Source organism: Lolium rigidum, chromosome 3, assembly GCF_022539505.1.
Source record: "Lolium rigidum isolate FL_2022 chromosome 3, APGP_CSIRO_Lrig_0.1, whole genome shotgun sequence".
Taxonomy (NCBI): domain Eukaryota; kingdom Viridiplantae; phylum Streptophyta; class Magnoliopsida; order Poales; family Poaceae; genus Lolium; species Lolium rigidum.
In genome coordinates, this window is record NC_061510.1 from 198,857,612 (window position 1) to 198,867,171 (window position 9,560).

At 46.5% G+C, this 9,560-nt stretch overlaps 1 long non-coding RNA gene across 1 annotated transcript; it reads left to right on the forward strand.

The window, feature by feature from the left end:
- Positions 1-2,779: 2,779 nt before the first annotated feature.
- Positions 2,780-3,205, forward strand: LOC124703820. The gene is made up of 3 exons (XR_007003323.1): positions 2,780-2,831; positions 2,953-3,025; positions 3,106-3,205. It is a non-coding gene; the product is annotated as an uncharacterized LOC124703820 (long non-coding RNA).
- Positions 3,206-9,560: the final 6,355 nt, after the last annotated feature.

Below are 9,560 nucleotides of genomic sequence, written 5' to 3' on the forward strand. Positions count from 1 at the left end.
CTTAAGGTCTTACCATTCCGTCGAGTCCCGGCCATATTTATCGGGTACCTAACGCGTCCGTTAGGATTTTTCTTCGTATCTGTTGATACGGAAAAAAGTAGCAAACCGACGTCAGAGACGGCGCCACGCCGCACAGAACGGATCTGGGGTCTTACCTTCGCAATTCTTGCGGCATTCAGAGATTTATTCGCAACTTCGGCTCTCTGAGGATATATTGTCGAGTGCTTATTCGGCTGTTGGAATAGCACATTTTATTGAGTCAACGGATGACTTATATTGCTCTCCCGATGGGAGTATATGTAGAGTTATTTTAACTCGAAATATACTCTTTTGTACTTCTATCTTTCTTTTTTATAATTTCATCGGGCACGCGACCAGCGTTCCCGATGGGAGTAGCCCCCGAGGCTACAACCAAGGACTTGTGCTTGGGTGTAGGCTCCACATTTTACGCCGCTATATTTTTCCTCTCCCGAATCTTCAAATCTCTCGGGTGCGCGAACAGCGCTCCCGATGGGAGTAGCCCCCGAGGCTATGAACAAATGCTCGCATTTGGTCATAGGCTCTCGCCATTTCTATTTTGTCATACCCGAAATTTTCTCTTTTTCCAAAGTAGCCCCCGAGCATTTGGGCAAAAACTTGTATTTGATCAAAAGCTCTCGAAATAATCTTGTGTTGTCGATATTTTCACCAGTGCTCCTTAGTCGAGTTTTTCTTTTGCCTTAATGACGTCACTGCTGATGATAGCCACGATTTATTGTATTGGAAACATAGGAAAACCGCTCCTCTCACTGCCTCGTGGGTCCAAATCCCCTCTCCGATGGACACGTCGTGCAAGTGGGGGACACACGTCTCCCGCTTTTACTGGCACATGTACTGCAGGTCCTGTAATTTCTCGTCATAATGAAATTACCTTTTACCCCTTGACTACGTGTACAACATCTGGTCCACAATTTCTTCATCCAACGGTGCGTCGTTTCACCGCACCTGCATATAAGGTCATCGTCTTCCTCAATCAATACTTCCACTCGCACCGCACTTCTGTTCCTCTGCAAAAAATCCTCCAGTGCTCTCATCGCTTTGTGTGCTCCTCCGAGCCCATTCTGTTATGCTCCATTCTGATATAAATCATCACCCTCGCGACGCACCCATCACAGCGCTCCAAAAATCCCCAATGGCCACCGAAGATTTGGAGTGGGAGAGATCCAAGATCTCCAGCCAAGATATGAACCTGCTGAAGAAGCTGGGGTTCGCCAAGAAGAAGGACGCGCTACGCTTCCCCCACGAGGAGAGCTACCCATCTCCTCCAATGGAGTATCGGGTTAGTTTCGTCGATCATCTCATCCGCGGTCTTTCCCCTCCTATCCATGAGTTTCTTCGCGGTCTTCTCTTTGTTTATGGGCTTCAGCTTCACCAGCTGACGCCCAATTCTATCTTGCACGTGTCGATTTTTATCACATTGTGCGAATGCTTCCTTGGAGTCCAACCTAATTGGGCTTTGTGGAAACGTGTCTTCTGCCTCCGCCGCAATGGCTCCCATGGCGTCGCCTATAATATTGGCGGCGTCGTTATCTGTGTTCGCTCTGATGTCGATTACTTTGACGTCAAGTTCCCTGATTCCGTCCAAGGGTGGCGAAAGAAGTGGCTATATGTGCATGAAGAAAGCTCTGATGCAGTAGAGTACAACATCGCCCCCTTTGACGGAAAAACCAAAATTCTTCGCCGCCGCTCCCGGGATGCCGAAGCTACCGAAGAAGAGAAATTGGCGACAGAGGCGCTGATGACTCGCATCCGTGAGCCGCAGAGTACCCGTGGCAAAGAACCGCTCGGATATCCAAATCACAGCCTATTTCCTTAGGATTAGAATGCAGCCTCTCGCAAGCTCGAAAAAATCCCCTTTGGATGTATGCCGGTGATGAAGACGTCGAGAGGCTCTCCGCAAATCTTCCTGCAAAAGACTTGGAGAAGCTAATCCGAAGAATTTCCAAGCTTAACAAGAAGGATACCGTTCCATCTTGTTGCAAAGTTAAGCCATTTTGTGGTGCCAATCCTCTTCCCGAGGTAATTGTTCTTCTCAGCTATCGTGCCATCTTCCCAAATTACTTCTATTGAGCACTTTATTGGTAGCGAAAGATAACTGTCTTGTCGATATTCTTTATATTCCACAGGGTCACCCTACTTTAACTTCTCTTCCTCCCCTTCCCGAAGGCGTGGAAGTCGAAGAAATGGCTGTTGTCACCGACGACAACCAGGGTCCTTCTCGCCCTGAAAGTGGAGTCGGGGGTCCCCAAAAATCCGCGGCTTCTCTTGAAAAAGAAAATGAAACGGAGGTCACTTCATCGACACGCTCGTCTATTCCTGATGCTTCTCCGAAAGGCAAGAGGAAAAGAGATGAAACTATTGACTCTGGCGCCTCCAAAGCCAATACTTCTCGTGCCGAAGAGATTGTGCCCGATGCCGAGGAGAAGGCTTTGGGTCTTTATGACACTGCCCTCATTAGCTCGTAAGTTTTTTCTCTTTTTTTTATGCACTGCATTTGTCCCTTGTCGATATTTTTCCGACCTGTTTTCTCATCTTGTCGCTGAATTTATTATATTAGCGATGAAGAGGAAAATGTGCCCATTGATGCGACTGCTCGAACGAGCACGTCCCATACTTTGGTTGTTTCGGACGCTCATCCTGATGGTGATGAAACTTCAACTCCCCAACAAGACCTGGAACATCCAACTCCAGCTGTGAGCCCCCGGGCCCCTTCTCCGAAGAAAGCCAGGTTGGAATCAGCCAAGGAACCAACCATGCTATCTGGTTGTTCCTCGACTCCTTTGATGGAAGAGGTAAGCTATTTTCTTTTGTTCTGTATTGATTTTACTACTTTGAACTTCCCTCCCTTTTCGCTTCTTGATGTCGAGTTTTCCTTCTTCTTATATTGATCTTGCGACATGATGATTTCTTCAGCCTTTTATGAAAGAGCTCATCCGCTTCGGTACCCAATTTATCGGGTACCGCGATTATGCTGCCCAGCTCGAAGGTGCCTTCTTTTTCCTTGTCAAATATATTCTGTCACTATTTTTGCCGCAGTTATTTTATTCGCCTGTTGTACATTGGCAGAGAAATTTGCGGAAACCAGCAAACGTGCTGACGCTCTTGCTGCTAAATTGGAGCAAAGTGAATCGGCACGCATGAAAGCCGAAGCTGATGCTGCTACCGTTGAGGATCTTCAAAAGAAACTTGACGACGCAAAAAAGGCTCTAGAAGAAAATGTAGCCCAGCACGCTGCTCGCGAGGAAGAAATCCTTCGTCGACTAGAATCACAGAGTCGACGTTTTGTTAGTAAGTGTCCACATCCTTTATGCTTTCTCGCGTCGTCTTTGTTCCTTCTTCTTGCTTAACCAACTATCTTTTTATTTTACTTAGGGACAACGAATCAAGAGTATGAGCTGGAAAGCCCTGAGGGTGATCAACTCCTTGACGCACTTTTGCTTCTTGAAATTCATGGCGATGAGGCTCGCGATGGCCTTTCTGAAGCTAAGGTTGGCTTGTCGCGGCTTTTCCCATATTTTTTCAAGAAAACAGAGGAACCTGCAACTTTTGTTGCTCTCGCCAAGTGCTTCACTTCCCCGGAAGACCTTGGACTCCAACTTCGTCAAGAGGGACTAAAAGTTGGTGTCGAGGGTACGATGGCCTTAATTGCGGAGAGCCAACAACAAGTCGACTGGTCGAAAGTTGGCAACACGGGGGAGATCGAGAGGAAGAAGTGGCAGTCGCTGATTAAAGCGGCGAAGCCCAGTTCGAAGAAGATCCTCGCCACTCTTGGACATAAGCCCACGCCTGATCCAAGTTCTTCAAAGCCGGAGGTCAAGTAGACCACTTTTGCTTTTTTCTCTGTAATTCCTCTCCCCTTTTGGCACTGTCGCCATAGTGTTCTTTGGTGGTGGCTGCTTCAGTAGGTCTATAGAGGTCCTTCTTTTGTAACAGACATGTATATATTATGGGAATGAATGGAAATCTATCTTTGCTCAATGATTGATGTCGAAATTTCTCTTTTTTCCAGTTAATTTTTGACAACTATACGTCAACTCCTGGTCCTTCCGAGGTTTTTCCTTCGCCTCCTTTGAAGAAAACCCCTGTCGTTGTTAATTTTGTCGAAGATTCTGCAAGTAAGAATTCGGCAGAAGATTTGAAAGAACTTCAACAACAGCTCTAGTCTATGAAGAAGCAATCACTTATGCTTATGGAACAGTCTCGGAAATCCTCCGAGAGGGAAAAGGTAGCACTCCAACAAGCTCAAGATGCTATAATCGAAAAAGATGCCGCCATTGCTGAAGCTGCTACAGCTACGACTCGGGAAATTTTTATGCTTCAACTGCTAACAGATGCTAGCTTGGATATGGCAGGTATGCTTCGGTATCTTTATCACACTTTATCTTTCTTTTGTCCTTGTCTTCTTGTTGCCCGCTGATTTTGTCAAAATAGGTGCCTTTTTGAATGCTGCTACGGAAGATAAACGTGTTGAAGCTCCTTCCAATGCTCTTATGAGGCTTGCACGTGATCATGGTTCAAATTTTTGGGGCACACCTGAACGGACTCGCCAAATCGTCAGATTTCAAGATCGTGCGCTGCAGGTCCGCGATTTTCTCGACTTTTGTACGAGGACCTTGTCTTTAGTTTACGGGACCATGTTTCCACGTAATAAGATGCCAGAGACGCTTCCCGCTCTGATGGAACAATTTCGAGATGCTCCTCGAATCCATGGATTTGTGCGAGCCCAATTAGCTGTTGGCGCAAGGTTTGCCATGATCATGATAAAAATCTGCTACCCGAAATTAGATATGAGTCAAATTGTTCCGAAGTGTCTGGCGAAGATGGCGAAGAGGAAAAGGAACTTCGGCAAATATGATGACGTTGTGACTCCTGTTGCCGAAGATATGATGGATGAACTTCTTCGACTAGACGCTGAATTCTTCGTGAAAGGCAGTTATGCGGAACATAGCACTCGCGCTATAAATAATGAATGGCTAACGATAGATAATATATTGGGTAGCTCTTGAAGTTTTGTTGCTCCAAGTATTGTATCTTGTGTGCAGGAAACATAATCTATATTGTAAAGTTACTATATTTCTGTTTTTCAATGCCGAGCCCCCGGGCGTTGTGATGGCGATATTTTTCTCTTTTTGCGATCCGAGGTTGTCCCAAGGCAAGGTAAATTATATTTGTACACTATTTTTTGCGGGTGCAAACCCTGAGCTTTTTCTGTTGATTGCTATGTTGCGATGTATTTTTATCTGGCGAGGTACTTTATACCAAAGAGAGATATATATATTGTATTTTCTGGGTAAGAGCCCTTGAGCCTGTCGAAAAGATATGCAATTCCACTATCTTTATTATATTGCAGCACCGCGAGCCCGCCTCATTAAAAACCTTTCCCGGCCCCACTCGGTGCCTCGAAAAAGGAAAAGAGTGCGTCTGAAAACTCGCGGGCGTTTCAGTGCATTGTATGTTTACAAAGGAGACTATATTTCGGCATCTAAGCGTAGGAACGCCTGAGCTGTGCCACGTTCCAAGGATTTGGCTCAGCAAACCCCGTCTTCTTGTCCTTGAGTCTGTATGCTCCTCCTTCGATTACCTCTGTGACAATGTAAGGTCCAAGCCATGGTGACTCGAGTTTTTCATGACTTTTTTGATTTAGTCGCAAAACCAAGTCACCAACCTGGAAAGACCTCGGTCGCAGTCGTCGACTATGGTAGTTTTTCAGGTCATGTTGATATTTGGCAACTCGTGACAGGACTTCATCTCGAGCTTCATCAAGTGCGTCGACATCATCTTTAAAGCTTTTCTCGAAGTTTGTTCATCGTATTCTGTAACTCTTGGAGCATCATGTTCTATTTCTATCGGCACATCGCTTCAGCTCCATGGACCAGGAAAACGGCGTCTCTGCGTCGCCGTGTTTGGTGTTGTTCGAATACTCCACAACACACTTGGCAACTCCTCTGGCCAGGTATGCCGAGCTTTTTCCAATGGTCCCAACAAGCGCTTCTTGATACCATTGCAGATAATGCCATTGGCTTTCTCGACTTGACCATTGGTCCGTGGATGTGCGACAGACGCAAAACTCAGTTTGATGCCCACTTCTGCACAATATGCTTTGAACTCTTTGGAAGTAAAGTTACTGCCGTTGTCTGTGACGATGCTGTGAGGTACTCCAAATCGAAAGACGATGCTTTTCACGAACTTGATTGCCGACGCGCCGTCCGGTGAATTTATCGGCTTTGCTTCTATCCATTTAGTAAATTTGTCGACAGCAACGAGCATATACTCATATCCACCTGGCGATGCTTTGTGTAGTTTTCCCACCATATCGAGACCCCACTGAGCAAAGGGCCAAGACAATGGGATTGGCATCAATTCTGCTGCCGGAGAATGAGGTTTGGCGGCGAATCTTTGACACGCGTCGCAAGTTCGCACTATTTCCTTCGCGTCCTCAATTGCTGTTAACCAATAAAATCCCGCTCTGAAGACTTTGGCCGCGATAGCGCGGCTGCTTGCGTGGTGCCCGCATATTCCTTCGTGTACATCTTTCAGGATGATCCGTCCTTCTTCGGGTGTGACACATCTCTGTAGCACACCCGAGATACTTTGCTTATACAACTCCCCTTTTACCACAGTAAAAGCTTTAGATCGCCTAATTATTCGCCTTGCTTCAACTGGATCGTCGGGTATTGTTTTCCTTAGGATGTATGATATGTATGCCTGCATCCATGGAATTTGCACCATCATGACTAGCTCATGTTCCTCTTCTTCTTCTTCAAGTGATTTTTTGGTGACGTCCGAAGGTTTCTCTTCCTTCTCCTTCTTCTTTGTTTTCATTGGCTTTGTTGATCTCTCGCTTATTTCTTCCCAAAATACGCCTGGAGGGATCGCGAGACATTGTGACCCGATGTTTGCAAGGACATCGGCTTCATCATTGCTCAATCTCGCTGATGTGTTTTACCTCGCATCCATCAAACAGCTTTTTCCAGCTCATTATACATCTCCTTGTATGCTATCATGCTCTCATTGATCGCTTCACATTGGTTCATAACTTGCTGTGCTACCAACTGTGAGTCGCCGAAAATTTTCAGTCGGGTTGCACCGCAAGCCTTTGCCATCTTCATCCCGTGTATGAGAGCTTCATATTCTGCTTCATTGTTAGATGTGTTTGGGAACGTCATCCGCAAGACATACTTCAACTTGTCGCCTTCAGGTGATACCAATATCACGCCTGCTCCAGCGCCTTCTAACCTTTTAGACCCGTCAAAGTTCATAGTCCAGGTTCTCGATAACTCTGGAGGCCCCGTGTTTTGTAGCTCCATCCATTCTGCGATGAAATCCGGTAAGACCTGCGATTTTATTGCCTTTCTTTTTTCATACGTGATGTCCCGAGGGGAAAGTTCTATTCCCCAAAGGGAGACACGACCCGTAGCTTCTGGGTTGTTCAATATATTTGACAGAGGAGCTTCATTGACCACTATTATCGGGTGCGCCGAAAAATAGTGTCGCAATTTTCTTGCTGTCGTAAATACTCCATACGCCAGTTTCTGGTACTGAGGGTACCGCTGTTTTGAAGCCGACAATACTTCACTGATGAAATATACTGGCCTCTGAACTCCATGGAGCTTTCCTTCTTCCTCTCTCTCGACTACCAAAACCGTGCTGACCACTTGGGGTGTGGCTGCAATATATAGCAGGAGAGGTTCTTTCTCTTTAGGCGCTACCAAAATTGGTGGTGTCGAAATTGTGCGCTTGAGGTTCTCGAAGGCCCTATCTGCTTCCTCGTTCCATTGAAATTTCTCCCCTTGTTTGATCAATGCGTAGAACGGTAGCGCCTTTTCTCCTAGCCTGGCGACGAATCTGCTTAAAGCTGCGACTCGCCCCGTCAGCTGTTGTATTTCTTTCAACTTTGTTGGCTTCCTCATAGTTACGATGGCCTGTATTTTTTCGGGATTAGCTTCAATCCCTCTTGCTGATACTAAGAATCCGAGAAGTTCTCCCGCAGGAACGCCAAAGGAACATTTTGTCGGGTTCAACTTAAGGCAAAATTTGTCAAGGTTGTCGAAGGTTTCCTTCAAATCTTCGATCAGTGTTGACCCTTTCTTTGATGTTATCACGACATCGTCGATGTAGACTTGTACATTTTCCCCAATCTGTGTTGCAAGGCACTTCTGCATCATCCGCTGATATGTTGCTCCCGCGTTTTTCAAACCAAAGGGCATTGTTTTGTAACAAAACACGCCGTAAGGTGTTATGAACGCTGTTTTGGCCTCATCATCGTCTTTTAGTCTGATCTGGTTATAACCAGAGTATGCATCCAAGAAGGAAAGACGTTCACATCCTGCCGTGGAGTCGATGATTTGATCGATCCTTGGGAGGGGAAAGTGATCCTTAGGACAATGTTTATTGAGACACGTAAAGTCGACGCACATGCGAAGGACTTTCGTGTGTTTCTTCGGCACCATCACTGGGTTAGCTACCCATGTGGCTTCTGTAGATATCTCTTTGATAAAACCAGCATCCTTAAGTCGATCTATTTCTGATATCATAGCTTTGCGGTTTGGTTCCGAAAAACGCCGCAAGGGTTGTTTGATTGGTCTCGCGAGAGGATCCAAGTTGAGGTGGTGCTCGGCAAGTTCCCCGGGTACTCCTCGGCATGTCAGCTGGACACCATGCGAAGATTTTCCAGGTGCTCACGGAGGAACTTGACGAGCGCGCTTTCCTATGCGAGGTCCATATTTGTTGCAATGGACGTCGTTTTCTTCGGGTCCGTCGGGTGGATTTGCACTTCTTTTGAGTCCTTCCCCGTGTTAAAGGTTGGTTCCCCGAGCGGCCTCCCCGTGTCCGGCAAAACATCATAATCGGCTTGCCTTGGCGCCATATATTCCGCTTGCATCCCGAAGGTTTCGACGAGCTTGATGAAAATCTCTCGTCGCATTTGTCGCCTAACGCAAAGCTTCCTTTGACTCGTGATTGGTCCTTTGGGTCCAGGTAACCTCCACAGTAAATACGTATAATGAGGTACCGCCATAAACCTAGCATACGCTGGTCGTCCCAACAAAGCATGATATTGCGACGGGAAATCCACAACTTCAAACTCCAATTTCTCTATCCTGTAATTTTCTCGGGTCCCAAACTGAACGTCGAGATTAATCTTGCCCAACGGATAACTTGGTTTCTTCCGGCGTGATCCCGTGAAAACGTGTGTCAGCTTGGTGCTAGATTTGCTAGGGATATGTTCATCTTCCTTAGTGTATCTCGCGTACATAAGGTTTAAGCTGCTGCCGCCATCTATGAAAACTCTCGACACGTCGAAGCCAGCAATACGGCGGGTAAAATAAGTGCGGATTGCCCAGGTCGAGGAACCCGCCGCGGGTGATCCGCAATTGTGAAGCCGATATCCTGTCCCGACCAATTTAGGTAGTCGACCGTTGGTGGAGGCATCTTTTCCGCCATGAATACTTGCCGCGAAATTACTTTCGCGCCTCGTTAGATGGCCTAGCTTTCGAATCATCAAGATCGCGCCATTAGAATTA